This window comes from Piliocolobus tephrosceles, chromosome 21 (genome assembly GCF_002776525.5).
Source record: "Piliocolobus tephrosceles isolate RC106 chromosome 21, ASM277652v3, whole genome shotgun sequence".
NCBI classification, from domain to species: domain Eukaryota; kingdom Metazoa; phylum Chordata; class Mammalia; order Primates; family Cercopithecidae; genus Piliocolobus; species Piliocolobus tephrosceles.
Window position 1 is genome coordinate 29,910,582 of NC_045454.1, and position 16,218 is coordinate 29,926,799.

Below are 16,218 nucleotides of genomic sequence, written 5' to 3' on the forward strand. Positions count from 1 at the left end.
CTGAAGTTGCTTATCAGCTTAAGGGGATTTGGGGCTGAGATGATGGAGTTTTCTAAATATATAATCATGTCATTTACAAACAGGGACAATTTGACTTCTTCTTTTCCTAACTGAATATCCTTGATTTCTTTCTCTTGCCTGGCTGCCCTAGCCAGAACTTCCAACATTATGTTGAATAGGAGTGGTGAAACAGGGCATCCCTGTCATGTGCCAGTTTTCAAAGGGAATGCTTCCAGTTTTTGCCCATTCAGTATGATATTGGCTGTGGGTTTGTCATAAATAGCTCTTATTATTTTGAGATATGTTCCATCAATACCGAATTTATTGAGAGTTTTTAGCATGAAGGGCTATTGAATTTTGTCAAAGGCCTTTTCTGCATCTATTGAGATAATCATTTGGTTTTTGTCTTCGGTTCTATTTATATGCTGGATTACGTTTATTGATTTGCGTATGTTGAACCAGCCTTGCATCCCAGGGATGAAGCCCACTTGATCATGGTGAATAAGCTTTTTGATGTGCTGCTGGATTCGTTTGTCAGTATTTTATTGAGGATTTTTGCATTGATGTTTATCAGGGATATTGGTCTAAAATTCTCTTTTTTTTTTTTTTTGTATCTCTGCCAGGCTTTGGTTCAGGATGATGTTGGCCTCATAAAATGAGTTAGGGAGGATTCTCTCTTTTTCTATTAATTGGAATAGTTTCAGGAGGAATGGTACCAGCTCCTCCTTGTACCTCTGGTAGAATTCGGCTGTGAATCCCTCTGGTCCTGGACTTTTTTTGGTTGGTAGGCTATTAATTATTGCTTCAATTTCAGAGCCTGCTATTGGTCTATTCAGGGATTCAACTTCTTCCTGGTTTAGTCCTGGGAGAGTGTAAGTGTCCAGGAAATTATCAATTTCTTCTAGGTTTTCTAGTTTATTTGCGTAGAGGTGTTTATAGTATTCTCTGATGGTAGTTTGTATTTCTGTGGGGTCGGTGGTGATATCCCCTTTATCATTTTTTATTGTGTCTATTTGATTCTCCTCTCTTTTCTTCTTTATCAGTCTTCCTAGTGGTCTATCAATTTTGTTGATCTTTTCAGAAAACCAGCTCCTGGATTCATTGATTTTTTGGAGGGATTTTTGTGTCTCTATCTCCTTCAGTTCTGCTCTGATCTTAGTTATTTCTTGCCTTCTGCTAGCTTTTGAATGTGTTTGCTCTTGCCTCTCTAGTTCTTTTAATTGTGATGTTAGGGTGTCAATTTTAGATCTTTCCAGCTTTCTCTTGTGGGCATTTAGTGCTAAAAATTTTCCTCTACACACTGCTTTAAATGTGTCCCAGAGATTCTGGTATGTTGTATCTATGTTCTCATTGGTTTCAAAGAACATCTTTATTTCTGCCTTCATTTCATTACATACCTAGTAGTCATTCAGGAGCAGGTTGTTCAATTTCCATGTAGTTAAGTGGTTTTGATTGAGTTTCTTAGTCCTGAGTTCTAGTTTGATTGCACTGTGGTCTGAGAGACAGTTTGTTATAATTTCTGTTCTTTTACATTTGCTGAGGAGTGCTTTACTTCCAACTATGTGGTCAATTTTGGAATAAGTGCGATGTGGTGCTGAGAAGAATGTATATTCTGTTGATCTGGGGTGGAGAGTTCTGTAGATGTCTATTAGGTCCACTTAGTGCAGAGTTGAGTTCAATTCCTGGATATCCTTGTTAACTTTCTGTCTCGTTGATCTGTCTAATGTTGACAGTGGGGTGCTAAAGTCTCCCATTATTATTGTATGGGAGTCTAAGTCTCTTTGTAAGTCTCTGAGGACTTGCTTTATGAATCTGGGTGCTCCTGTACTGGGCGCATATATATTTAGGATAGTTAGCTCTTCCTGTTGTATTGATCCCTTTACCATTATGTAATGGCCTTCTTTGTCTCTTTTGATCTTTGATGGTTTAAAGTCTGTTTTATCTGAGACTATGATTGCAACCCCTGCTTTTTTGTTGTTGTTGTTCTCCATTTGCTTGGTAGATCTTCCTCCATCTCTTTATTTTGAGCCTATGTGTGTCTCTGTATGTGAGATGGGTCTCCTGAATACAACAAACTGATGGTTCTTGACACTTTATCCAATTTGCCAGTCTGTGTCTTTTAAATGGACCATTTAGTCCATTTACATTTAAGGTTAATATTGTTATATGAGAACTTGATCCTGTCATTGTGATATTAGCTGATTATTTTGCTCACTAGTTGATGCAGTTTCTTCCTAGCATCGATGGACTTTACATATTGACATGTTTTTGCAATGGCTGGTACCTGTTGTTCCTCTCCATGTTTAGTGCTTCCTTCAGGATCTCTTGTAGGGCAGGCCTGGTGGCGACAAAATCTCTAAGCATTTGCTTGTCTGTAAAGGGTTTTATTTCTCCTTCACTGATGAAACTTAAGTTTGACTGGATAGGAAATTCTGGTTTGAAAATTCTTTCCTTTAAGAATGTTGAATATTGGCCCCCACTCTCTTCTGGCTTGGAGAGTTTCTGCCGAGAGATCTGCTGTTAGTCCGATGGGCTTCCCTTTGTGGGTAACCCGACCTTTTTCTCTGGCTGCCCTTAACATTTTTTCTTTCATTTCAACTTTGGTGAATCTGACAATGATGTGTCTTGGAGTTGCTCTTCTCGAGGAGTATCTTTGTGGTGTTCTTTGTATTTCCTGAATTTGAATGTTGGCCTGCCTTACTAGGTTGGGGAAGTTCTCCTGGATGATATCCTGAAGACTGTTTTCCAACTTGGTTCCATTTTCCTCATCACTTTCAGGCACCCCAATCAGACGTAGATTTGGTCTTTTCACATAATCCCATATTTTTTGAAGGCTTTGTTCATTTCTTTTCCCTTTTTTTCTCTAGACTTCTCTTCTCGCTTCATTTCTTTCATTTGATCTTCAATCATTGATATTCTTTCTTCCAGTTGATTGAGTCAGTTACTGAGGCTTTTGCATTTGTCATGTATCTCTCGTGTCATGGTTTTCATCTCTGTCAGTTCGTTTATGGCCTTCTCTGCATTGATTATTCTAGTTATCCATTCTTCCATTCTTTTTTAAAGATGTTTAGTTTCTTTGCTCTGGGTATGTAGTTCCTCCTTTAGCTCTGAGAAGTTTGATCGACTGAAGCCTTCTTCTCTCAACTTGTCAGTCATTCTCCATCCAGCTTTGATCCGTTGCTGGTGATCAGCTGCATTCCTTTGGAGGGGGAGATGTGCTCTGATTTTTTGAATTTCCAGCTTTTCTGCCCTGCTTTTTCCCCATCTTTGTGGTTTTATATGCCTTTGGTCTTTGATGCTGGTGATGTACTGATGGGGTTTTGGTGTGGGTGTCCTTTCTGTTTGTTAGTTTTCCTTCTAACAATCAGGACCCTCAGCTGTAGGTCTGTTGGAGATTGCTTGAGGTCCACTCCAGACCTTGTTTGCCTGGGTATCAGTAGCAGAGGCTGCAGAAGATAGAATATTGCTGAACAGCGAGTGCTGCTGTCTGATTCTTGCCCTGGAAGCTTCACCTCAGGGGTGTACCCCGCATGAGGTGTTGGTCTGCATCTAGTGGGGGATATCTCCCAGTTAGGCTACTCAAGGATCAGGGACCCACTTGAGCATGCAGTGTGTCCGTTCTCAGATCTCAACCTCCATGCTGGGAGACCCACTGCTGTCTTCAAAGCTGTGAGACAGCTGTCAGATTCCACCCAGAGGTGGAGTCTACAGAGACAGGCAGGCCTCCTTGAGCTGTGGTGGGCTTACCCAGTTTTAGCTTCCCGGAGGCTTTGTTTACCTAGTTAAGCTTCAGCAATGGCGGGCACCCCTCCCCCAGCCTCGCTGCCGCCTTGCAGTTAGATCTCAGACTGCTGTGCTAGCAATGAGGGAGGCTCCGTGGGCGTGGGACCCTCCAGGCTGGGTGTGGGATATAACCTGCTGGTGTGCCATTTGCTAAGACCCTTGGTAAAACACAGTATTAGGGTGGGAGTTACCCGATTTTCCAGGTGTTGTGTGTCTCAGTTTCTCGTGGCTAGGAAAAGGGATTCCCTTCCCCTTTGCGCTTCCCAGGTGAGGCAATGCCTCGCCCTGCTTCAGCTCTCGCTGGTTGGGCTGCACCAGCTGACCAGCACCAATTGTCCACCACTCCCCAGTGAGATGAACCCAGTACCTCAGTTGAAAATGCAGAAATCACTCGTCTTCTGTGTCGCTTGTGCTGGGAGCTGGAGGCTGGAGCTGTTCCTATTCGGCCATCTTGCTCCGGACTCCACTGTTTATCATTTTTAAAAATACTGCTAAACTGCTTGCATGTGTAGCATATCTTGTTTTTAAAGGATTTGTTGGATGTGGGACAATTTTTGGAAATGCTCCTGATGCTTATGGATATTTGGAATATTATTCTCTGGGGTTTTCTAGGTACCACTTTACTTCTCATTAGAAATTCAAACTCTAAGCCCTGAGTGTGGCAGATACGTGTTTGTTATGTGATGGTAAACATGCCTGTCACTAAGCTGTTACAAGTGATACATTCAACGTAACTTGCTACATCATCCAAGTGACTGCTTGATGAAAGAGTCTTTTATTTTAAGTCACTTCAGGCAGACTCCTGAGGTCTTATTTGCATCTGACACAGGCACAGCTTGTAGAAGGAGAAAAAATACACCTTACCTTACTGGTCCTTCATTAGATCAATAGCTGTTTATTAAGCACCTGGTGCATGCCAGGCACTGTACAACATAGTTGCTCTGGTAATTAATGGCTGGTAATAAATGTAGTTGTCAGCAGAACATAGTGGCTCATGCCTGTAATCCCAGCACTTTGGGAGGCTGTGGTGGGTGAATAACCCAGATCACGAATTTGAGACCAGCCTGACCAACATAGTGAAACTCCGTCTCTACTAAAAATACAAAATTAACAGGACGTGGTGTCACATACCTGTAATCTCAGCTATTTGGGGAGGTTGAGGCAGGAGAATTGCTTGAAACCAGGAGGTATAATTTGCAATGAGCTGAGATTGCACGGTTGCAGTAAATAAATAAATGTAGTTTCCCTACATCAGGGGTCTTCAATACCAGGGCACAGACTGATACCAGTCTGTGTCCTGTTGCAATCCAGGCTGCACAGCAGGAGGTGAATGGTGGGTTAGCAAAGCTTCATCAGTATTCACAGCCACTCCGCATCACTTGCATTACGGATGAGTGGCAGCATTAGATTATCATAGGAGTGCAAACCCTATTGTGAACTGCTCATGTGAAGGATGCAGCATTAGATTATCATAGGAGTGCAAACCCTATTGTGAACTGCTCATGTGAAGGATGTAGGTTGCACACTATTTATGAAAATCTAATGCCTTAGCATCTGTCATTGCCCCTCATCAGCACCAGATGGGAACATTTAGTTGCAGGAAATCAATCCCAGGGCTCTCACTGATTCTACAATTTGTGAGTTATACAATTAGTTCATTATATATTTCAATGTAATCATAATGGAAACAAAGTGCACAGTAAGTGTAATGCACTTGAATCATCCCAAATGAAAACCATCCCACCACATCTGTGGGAAGAATGTCTTCTGCAAAACCAGACCCCAGTGCCAAAAAGGTTGGTGAACACTGTCCTACATTGAGCAGTGCCTGCATACACCAGGTGGCCAAAAAAATCTTCAGTGGGGTTAATTAGATAGAGCTTTTAAAAACTGTATTTGTCTTTGGATGGCTTGCTTTGTATATTCTCTTTTTTCCCTTTTCTCAGAGACAATGGGGTAGGATTATCTAAAATGTCTTATATTTCTGGTGGTTTAATTACTTAAAATATTCCTTATTCATTTTGGTGTACCTTTTTGGGCTAAGTTATTTTCACCCTGTTCTTTGAAAGCACTCAGCAAAAATTTCATTTATACTCAGAGAAAACTGTTAGAGTTGGGTGGGTATATTGACTGCTGTTACAGCTGCTTTATGATCTACCCAGGGGCTGGCAATAAATTAAGCTCAGGATCCGCAGTTCCTAACTATCGGTTAGCCCCATGGAACAGCTGCTTTATAAAGTCAGTTTGATCTCAAAACTATGTAGCTTTAAATGAATACTGCTTATTTACCTCTGTGTATGTCTGTTGTTATTTTTAATAAAGACCATTAGTTGTTTTCAAAATAAATTCAGTTGAATTTGAAGGTATAAGGGAATTTAAAATGAAACTTTAGCTTTTGGTGGCATTGCCATTGATGAATATGATGATAGGCATCTTGTCAGTAGCTTTTCTACTTCATGGGATTGTTTTAAGCGTAAAGCAAATGTTCCAGAAACTCAAAACCTACATACGGAATGAAGTGGTATATTTTGAGATCAGGAAGCTTTGTGGGTATACACTGTAGATTTCCTTTCCAGAATTTTGAATTTTTCAGTGTCTTGCTTTGGGAGAGTGCTACTGGCCTTTAGCGTACAGACACTAGAAATGCTGCTCCATATATTACAATGCATAGGACAGCCCCAAATGTCAGAAGAGCTGAAGTCAATGAAGCCTGCTTGAGAGGTACAGAAGTGGACTTTATTGCATCCACAAGCACACTGGGTGCATTATCTGTATTACGTGGTATATTTAGAAATCTAAAATTCCATAAAATAGATAAGATTGTATCTGCCTTTAAGGTGCCATGGTTGGCAAGGACAAAGTTTTACAAGCAGCTTGGGATTGAGGAAAACATTAAGTGATGTTCAATGTACTTGAAAACTCCATAGGAAATACGAGTTCTAGAACTCATCAGCTTCTACAACAAATGAGATGCATTGGCTCTGTAAAGCTGTTTGGGTAGGTGGCTCAGTTTTCCCAGTCACCTCCTCAGTTATTTAGGAAACTTGCTCTGATGCTGTCATCTGCCAGTCTCCCTCATGTTTTCAGTTATGTGGAGCATATCTTTTAAAAAAATTCTTTGAACCAGCTCTTACTTGCTTGACAGTTAATGTTTTTGCATTCATAGTCACCCTAATTTTAATTTATCGAGTTTTTGCAAAATTCTTAACTATCTGCCCTTTTCAAACAGCAGTGTTTCTGAGCCAGGTCTTCTGTCCATACATGTCCTCTTGAGAGGGTGGGTGTCAGCCAGCTGTCGTGGCTGAGAGGAATGGGATAATACAGGGATGCAATAAAGGAGACAGTAATTATTTTATATTCTGGGACCCCAGGCCTCAGACCAGAACTGTCTAGTATAATTAGAAAGGAGTGATCTCTTAGCCAACCAGTGCTTTTGGTGTGAACTTTGTCCTGCCGTCCCACTTTTCACCCTATTACACAAGCAGGAGATATGCAAGGGAGAAGGCAGGAAGATGAGACTGAATTCCAGAAAAGAAAGGGCTGCTGGCAGTAAGTAGACAGTTGCCCCCAAAGTGGTGTGGGCCCCCACTTACCTCAAAGACATGTGAAACGCTTGAGAATAGTTGTTTTAAAAATCTTAAATCAGTGGACAGACTGTAAGCGTCCCATTGGTGTCAGTTGCCAATTACCCAACGCCTGTTCTCTGCATCAACCTTTGCAGTCCCATACCTGGGAGTGAGTTCTGTTCCTGCAGAATGCCCTGTGCATTCTGGTGCTTTTCTTACCTCTCCTCTAACCTAAAAACTAGCAACTCTAACACTATATTTTCACTTACAACTTTTCTGAAGCTGTAATTTTTTGTCATCCTGATCACACTACAAGCCTCTCATCCTGCAGGTACTTGTAAAAATGAAAGTAATCTCCATTCCTTCTGGAAGGTGATTGCCATGTACACAATCTACTAGGCCAGGAACATTACTGCTGACTGTCCTGATGCATGTCTCTCTCACCCCCATGTCCAGTCACCAGGCTCTCCCAAAACCCTGTACCAGTCACTGACTTTGACTGTTTAATCACTTCTGACCTAAGGCCCTCATTGAGTCATAAACACCTCTGAGGTTAATTTTCTGCCACCAGTTTCTCCCTACTGCTGTTAATTTTCCAACCTGCTGTCAGAGTCATCATCCTCGAAAACTAAAGCTGCTCTCATTGTTAGCCTGCCTAATAACATTTCTTGGCTCCCTGTTGTCTACAATAAGAAAAATCCAAACTCCGTGTTTTACAAAGATCCTCATCTGCTTCCAAACCAATTATCTTTTTTTTTTTTTTTTTTGCAGTCTTTCTGTCACCCAGGCTGAAGTGCAATGACACAATCTCATCCACTGCAACCTCCACCTTTTGAGTTTTAGCGATTCTCCTGCCTCAGTCTCTGGAGTAGCTGGGATTACAGACACATGTAACCACACTCAACTAATTTTTATATTTTTAGTAGAGACATGGTTTTGCCATGTTGGCCAGGATGATCTTGAACTCCCGACCTCATGATCTCCCCACCTCGGCCTCCCAAAGTGCTGGGACAAACCAAATTTCTAGCGTTGGCTCTTGTCTCTGTCTTCCACATCACTGCCACACTGAATAATTCTTTACTGCCTCTGCTGTTGCACGGGTTGTTCTTTTTGTTGTGTTTCCTTCCCCTTACCCCAGCAAAGAACATTTACTCCTCTGGTGAGCCCCATCTCAAATACTATGTTTTCTAGGGAGAATTCAGTCTTTTGTTCCTAATAACTGTTACCCCCATCTGTCAAGTCTGTCTGCTGTAATTTATCTGTTAACATGTTTCTCCCACCTCAAAAATATTTTTTCCATCTTCTTACCTAGCACAATTGCATGGTTGGTGTTCACTGACTACTGTATTTTGATTAGTTTTGCCACGTACGCTGGTGGCTTGAATAAAGGAAGATGAACGTGGGAATAAAGAAAAAGACAAAAGAGTATATTTGGAAGAAGGGGTCGGGGGTTCCTTGCTTCTAGTGAAGAAGAGCCCTGAGTTCTAGAGCCTTTTTTATTTATTGAGTAAAGGAGATTGGGAGAAGGGGGTGGTTGTCAGTCAGCTGCTTGACTTAGTGTCGGCCTGTATGACAGCATTCTTTGAACAGTAGGCTCCAGATGTCCCAGTAGATAATCTCAAGGAGCACGGCACCAGGGAGTGGCTCCCTTCAGCATACCTTCCGGTGGCAGGTGCAGATGTGAGTTTGCCCACATTCTGCATTCATGATAAACAGTTTGCTGTTTGATCATATAGCCTCCAGTGGAATGCTGAGTTGATCACAATCCTCAGGTTTCTGGCTCCCATCATCTCTCCCTTCCTGTTTTCGCTTTAATTGAATGAAGGTAAGGCCAGGTTGGGCAGCTTTATTTTCTGATTGGCAGTCCATCTGATTTTACAGACTTTGAGCAGAAAACAGAGACAGAACAACATTATTCCCAGAACTACATATGAGACGTTAACGTGGTACTTTAGATGGGTCGAAGGATTGAGGCTCTCCAAGCCTTGCTGGAATTCAGTCCAGGCTTCTAAAGAAGGCTGAAACTCTTGAGTTTGCTTATTTAAATCAAGAAATTTTTTTTTTTTTTTTGTAATTCACCAATGTCAAAGGTGATGTTGGATGTGAAAGCTCCCTGCAAATGGGCTTTTACAAGGTTCCATGGATACCCACTTTGGTTATATTCTAAGTTGGCTACAGAAATATGAGTGTGATTAAAATGATAGTACAATTGCTGTTGCAACCATAAGCTTTGTACTTGTTCCCCTAACCACAGAACCATGGATTTTAACATTACCACTTCAGTTTGTAACTCAGTGTTAATTTTACTCTGAAGTACCAATGCTTTGTTGGCTGTATGCTTCCAGTTCTCTACATACTGAGCCATTTGAACAGAACTATGCAAAGCTACAGAGGACAGTATAACAGAAGTTATTAGTGTGACCAAGGAAACAACATCAAAAATTATCATGCCTAAGGCTCTATGGGCACGATGAGTAAGTTTAGTTAGGAGAAGTTTCACAAAGTGCAAAACAGGGGTGGCATCCCAAGACTCAGATTGATGAGAATCCATAGCCCAGGAATGTGACACCAAATCATCAAAGTAGAGACACTACGTGTTTGCAATGTGCTATGATTAATTCAGTGATATAACCGGCAAGATTTACAGGTCTACCCCAATTTGGGTATTGTTTATCCGGAGCTGGTCCCTCTTAGTGGCCAAAAAGACATAAGGATTAAAACCACAAACCGTAAATTGAGTGGGGTTATTCTTTACAAATGTAACGTTAAGACTGTGTTGAGTAGCAATACTGGTATTAAAGAGTATTCCTACCCAGATACTACCATTTATGACAGCAGTGCTGCTTTCCATATTGTTTCTTGAATTGGACCTTTCTTCCCTAGATAATGCCATTGAGGAAGAGGTGTGCTAAAGCCTGCTCCATGCCAAGCAATCCAGGTGGCCGACTGGGATTGGATCCCGGTGTGGCATAAAGAAAGAGTATTCAAAGTTTGCCACTAATGGCAGTGAAGTTTGTGCTATGATTTCTGATTTTAATCTTTTCCATCTAGTTGAACTTTAGTTCCCCAATCCACAATGTCTCCTGTTAACATAGATTGTTTTCTACCCAGTGAGCCAAGACACTGGGTCCATGGAGAGAGGTCAGAACTATTGAAGGTAATCCATTCCATATAGTCAGCACAGTTGGGGTAATTGTGCCGGGAATGGTTGGTTAGCACACCAGTTACACAAATAGAACCAAGACCTAATAAGTACATAACTTTTCCACGGTGACTCAACCATGCTTGTGCTTCAGTTGTAAGACAACTATGGTTGAGTGACATCTTTATAGTGATACACAAGGACAGTCCTTCCAGTGGGGTAGTATAATTGATGACATTGTTCTGAGAGTCTAACTGTTCTATGTCAGGGGAGTTAGGGGTCCTGGAGCCCATGCTCCCTGATCATGATAGATCTCAGGAGGACTGTCACTCCAAAGTATAGGTAGTAATACTGGGGGATCGGAACCTAGGCCCAATATGTTTTTGACTCTGCAAAGGGAAAATATACCACACAGGGCATTATGGTTAACATGGCCAAGAACATGGAATCAGGGGTTTTCGTCTGGCTTTGATGCTCCCGTAGTTTCTCAGCTTCCTGTGTGGTTTTCTTGAGTGTCCCCCAGGTGATAGGGATTGATGTCATCATGACTCCAGTTGGCCTTCTCTCCATCTTTGCACTCAGGCTCAGCTGGCCCATGGCCCATACCAGAGGGACCGGGCCCATGGTTGACCACCATGGGTCCCTCCAGTCTTCCATTCCATGGTTGCATGCACCTTGAGGGCACCCATACGGTTTGTCCAACTGCTGTAAAAACACAAGAATACCCTCATTCCCACATCAGTAAATCCACTGTACCTTTCCATTGTCCTTCTTCCAGAGATTTCCATAACACTTTCAGATAAACTTTCCTAATTTCCTAAATTCCTAATTTCCTAACACTTGCCAATGTCTTTCTGCTGCAGTCTTACCATTGGCACAAGGAGTCAAAAAATTTAAAGTAAATAAAGTTAAATGTAGTTTTGTTTGAGGTGGTGGTTGGTCTTCGATCCCCTTTTTTTGTTTTTTCAATATGTGTTGTAATGTTTGATGTGCCTGGTCTATAATGTAAGGAATTCCTGTTTCATTATGGGTCATAGCCCAAAGCTGTAGGAAATTTTGAAAAGCATGACTAGTATAAGCAGGTCCACTGTCAGTTTTTCATTGTTTGGAAATCACCATATGAGCAAATGGCGACAATGTCACCATACATGACCAGATGTCTCACCTCTTTGGCATGTAGCATGTCTCTGATTAATAGAAGGCACAGAGAAGGCAAATCGAGGCTTATCCTTCTCATGTAATGGTACAGTAAAGAAAAAAATCTTTAAGATCTATTACTAGAAGAGGCTAGTTTTTAGGAATGGCTGCTGGGGATGGCAAGCCCCGCTGTAATGCACCCATTGGTTTAATTTGTGCATTAATAGCTCTCAACTCATGCAGCAGTTGTCATCTTCTGGGCTATTTTTGGGATAACAAATATTGGTGAATTTCAAGAACTGATTCCTCTAAATGTCCTGCATCCAATTATTCTTTCACCTACAGATGATATTGAGCTAGCTCCTCCAGTGTTAGGGGCCATTGATCCACCCACATAGGTTTGTCACTGAGTCATTCTAAAGGTAAGGCAGTGGGTGGTGGAGAAGTATCAATGACCCCAATAATAAATCCTGATGTCTCAATCCTTTTTTGTCTGTCTTTCCAGTTACTGATATTCGGTTAGGGTTTTCTTGTAGGAATTTTTCTAAACTTTTCCCACTCTTACATCTCATGTCCTTCAACATTTTAAATCCTAGGTTATAAAAGTTTTCATCTGTAAGTCTCATATCCAAGGCTGTAAGTCTTGACCCTGTAAATTGATAGCTATATTTGCAACATAAGGCTGGAAGGTACACGATTGTCCATCCAGACCAAGACAAGGTAAAATTTCAGCACTCTGTCAAACACTTTGAGCTGCTCCTACTCCCACTAGCATTGTGGAAGTTAGTCTGAGGGGCCAGGATGGGGGCCGATCCTTACTGGATATTCCTGACACATCAGCTCCTGTGTCCATAAGCCCATAAATTTTTTTCCTGTAATTAATATTACACAGACGGGTCTATTAGAAGCTATGGGTTGGAATAGATAGATTTCGCATGTAGTTGCGCTGCCAAATCCTTTATTTCCTCATTTCTCCTTTCGTGGAGAAGGGTGTAATTTGCAGGGGATAAGCAATAATTGTGCTATATATTCCCCTGGTTCAAAAACCCAAAGATCTTGTGACATTAAAACAACTTGAATGTCTCCTTCATAATCGGAGTCAACTACTCTGGGGACTAGTGATGTCTTGCAAGTTAAGGCGGCTTTTGCCTAAAATTAGTCCCATGTGTTCTGCTGGCAAATGTCCCCAAATGCCAGTGGGAACTTCGGTAGGTTTGTCTTCTCAAACTAATGTAATTCTATCTCTGGTGGGGATATCTAATCCTGTACCTCCTAGTGTTCCTGGGAGAGGGAATCAATATTCCTCCTGGGACCCACCCCTGAAGTGGGGTTGTGGTCTGAACTGGGAATGCCCTCATGGTTTGGGGGCCTGGGTCCAGGTCACCTTCTCATTTCCTGACAGGGGAGTGCTATTCTGATGAAATTTTGAGTGGCACTGATGAGCCCAATTATTTCCTTTGTACAGAAAGGACAGAGTCCTGGCATTTTTTCCACCAGAGCGGGGGGCACCACATTGTAAGGTCCTTTTTGTCCTGAGGTCTGGTGGCATTCCTTTTTAAAATGTCCAGTTTTTCCACAATTATAAAATTTTCCCACTTTAGGGTTTGATCCTTGGCTCCTTTTAGATTTGTCAACTACTAAACTAGCTATTGCTTAAGGAAACATCATAGAATGATAAAATTCAGTTCTTACATCCTGACAGGCTTCAAGGTAATTTCCCAAGCTCTTTGCGGATCTCACAGGAGCCCCTGCATGTTTGCAATCTGTATTTGCATTTTCATAGGCTAGAGTTATGGTAAGCATTTCTGCAGCAGAGGCATGAGTGATCTGAGGCTGCACTGCATCTTTCAGCAGTGCGATAAATTGTGCATAAAGCTGTGATCCCTGCATGACACGTAGAAAAGACTGCACTGGAACTCCCTCTTCAGGAACTGTGCTCCAAGCATGCTTGGCGGCTAAGGCAGACTGGTGGTAAATGGCCTCTACAATGGGAGTGTTAATTGTACCAGATCTGAAAAGGGGCCACAGCTCATCAACCACATAAGTGGTCTTGTATTACCGTTAATTTCTTAGAGTTACATCAATATTTTGCTTCACCAGTAATCTGTGAAAATAAAGTTTATTTAGTAAACAAAAGTTGCTGTTTATCTACTGTATGCTATGATCTTTACTAAATCTGTCAGTGCCAAAGAAAAACATTAATCTTACCTTTTTCACAAAGAGTAAAACTAATTTCCACAGAGTGTTTGTCTAGCCAGCATTTAAATACTTCTGGTGATGACAGAATTGCTACCTACCCCTAGGCACTCCTTGGGTTTCTACTGTGTTAATTCATGTTTTTGTAAAATGGCAAACTAAGTTTTTTTGAAACAAAATAGACAGGGATGTGTTCTCTGCTGAGTTGGTACACACTAGAAGCTGGAGTGCAGGCATGCTGTTCTGTGCTTTATGCAACTCAGGGAGACAGTGTGCAATCTGACCCCCAGAGAGTTCCATCAGGGCATGCTTTGACTACTCAGCAAGTGGCCATCTCCTACATTAAGATTTCTGCTCCTGAGAAAAAATATCTGTCTCACTTGACTGCACAGCCCTCCTCTTCTGTGTGAGTTGGGCCACCATTTTTTAAGACAATCTCACATGAAAGTCTTACTGGGACTCTAATTTTGGGTAATGCTTGTCTCTGAGGTCATCCACATGACTCTCCAAAATCTCAGGTGAGTCCCACTGTGCTCCAAAGATGCTTCTCTTCTATGGTGTCAATCCTGACAGATGTAACCAGAACATCCCTTTAGGTCACAGATAGCATTGGTTTCCTCATTTTAAGGAGAATGGATATTTCTGCATCACCAGAACCATAAATATCATTAGGGCAGACACTACACTTCATTCCATTTCTGTACAGGATAAGATAAACTGAATAGAAGGAATAAACCTTTAAAAAGCCCTCCCTACTCCTCACTTTTTAATCTTGAAATAGCTTGGTGACAAGACGCTGGGAAGAATGCTTCTAAAACTATGGTTAAGTATGTTTTTTTGAAAATTTAAATCTTAAGTTACTCTACAAATAACTCAGAGTTTTTTTACCTCACTGTGACCTAAGTATATGCATGCATTTAATAGTCTAATTACAAGTTAGTTATAAATATCTTACTAGATAATTACCTTGTGAATATCCAAAATTAAAATCAGTATGTTCAGAACTAATTTGTGGTGACAAATATATATAAGCCAACTTTTGAATAAGCCATTCCTAGCCACTTATTTTGCAGAGTGCTGGATAGTGGTGACCATGTATGCTGTCTGTTGGGTCACGTATTCTTTCTTAAATATTTGTGTATTTGCACTGTTATGGTGATGCTTCCTCAAGGTCTTTGTGTGTTACATTTTCTATACTTTGGGGTGTAGGCATGTCTTACATATGGCTGTTTTCTGGATATTTTAGATCATCTATTGTGCTAAGATTAAGTGAATGCAAGTTGAATATATTTCCTGTGAAGTCTACGAGGCAATTAATGAAATAAGTTAATTAAAAAAAAGTTTGAAATTTGAGTTTACTTAAGAAGTAATTTGAGTTTGCTTCAGAGAAATTAAAAACTGTATCAGGTAAGCCAGGCCATGCGTTTTGTCTTAAGGGTGTCTGTAGTATGCCTATTCTTTACATGCCCAAAGCCAATGTCATCTTGCTAAGAATGTGAGATAGGGATATATGCTGTCAAATTACTTTTTTGACAGGAAAGTGGATGCTCTGCCTTGGAATGAGAAAGTGTGTGTGTATGTTTGGTCTTCTTGTGATGATAAGGGCTGAAAATAGGGTAATCACTCATCTTCTCAGTTTCTCATTGATTTTGCTCCTTTTTTAAAGCAGCTCTAGATGTAGATGTGGTGAACATGGTGGTCTGTGTGTTATGAAGCTTGCTTTGTGCCTTATTATTCTGTTCTGCACTGGAGAGCAGATGGTGTGTGGTCATGTGTTTGTTTTGTTTTATGATAAGAAAAAGAAATAAGTATCAGTGTATTGAGGAAGTGGAGTGGTTGACACTGGTCAAATTCTTGTCTCTAGGAAGTCTGGTAGTAGCTAGCGGCTGTCTCTTATGTTTCTTCAGAAAACTAAATAAACAGAAATCAAGTCCTAAACACCAGAAATTATGATATGCTTATATTACAAATTAATCTGTCTAGAGTACTATTTTTTTTTTTTTTTTTCAGTTGGAACCTCACTCTTGTCACCCAGACAGGAGTACAGTGGTGTGACCTCGGCTGACTGCAACATCCATCTCCCGGGTTCAAGCAATTCTCTTGCCTCAGCCTCCCCACTAGCTGGGATTGCAGCTGCCTATCACTATGCCTGGCTAATTGTTGTATTTGTAGCAGAGATGGGGTTTCACCATGTTGGCCAGGCTGGTCTTGAATTCTTGACCTCAGGTGATCCACCCACCTTAGCCTCCCAATGTGCTGAGATTACAGGTATGTGCCAACACTGTTGGCCTATCTAGAGTACTTTTAAATACTCTTTTAAGTTTAATCTAAAGCATTCAAATTGCAGACAAACTTTGGTGAAAAGCATTTCTTAGCCAGGTTTGCTTGTATTTG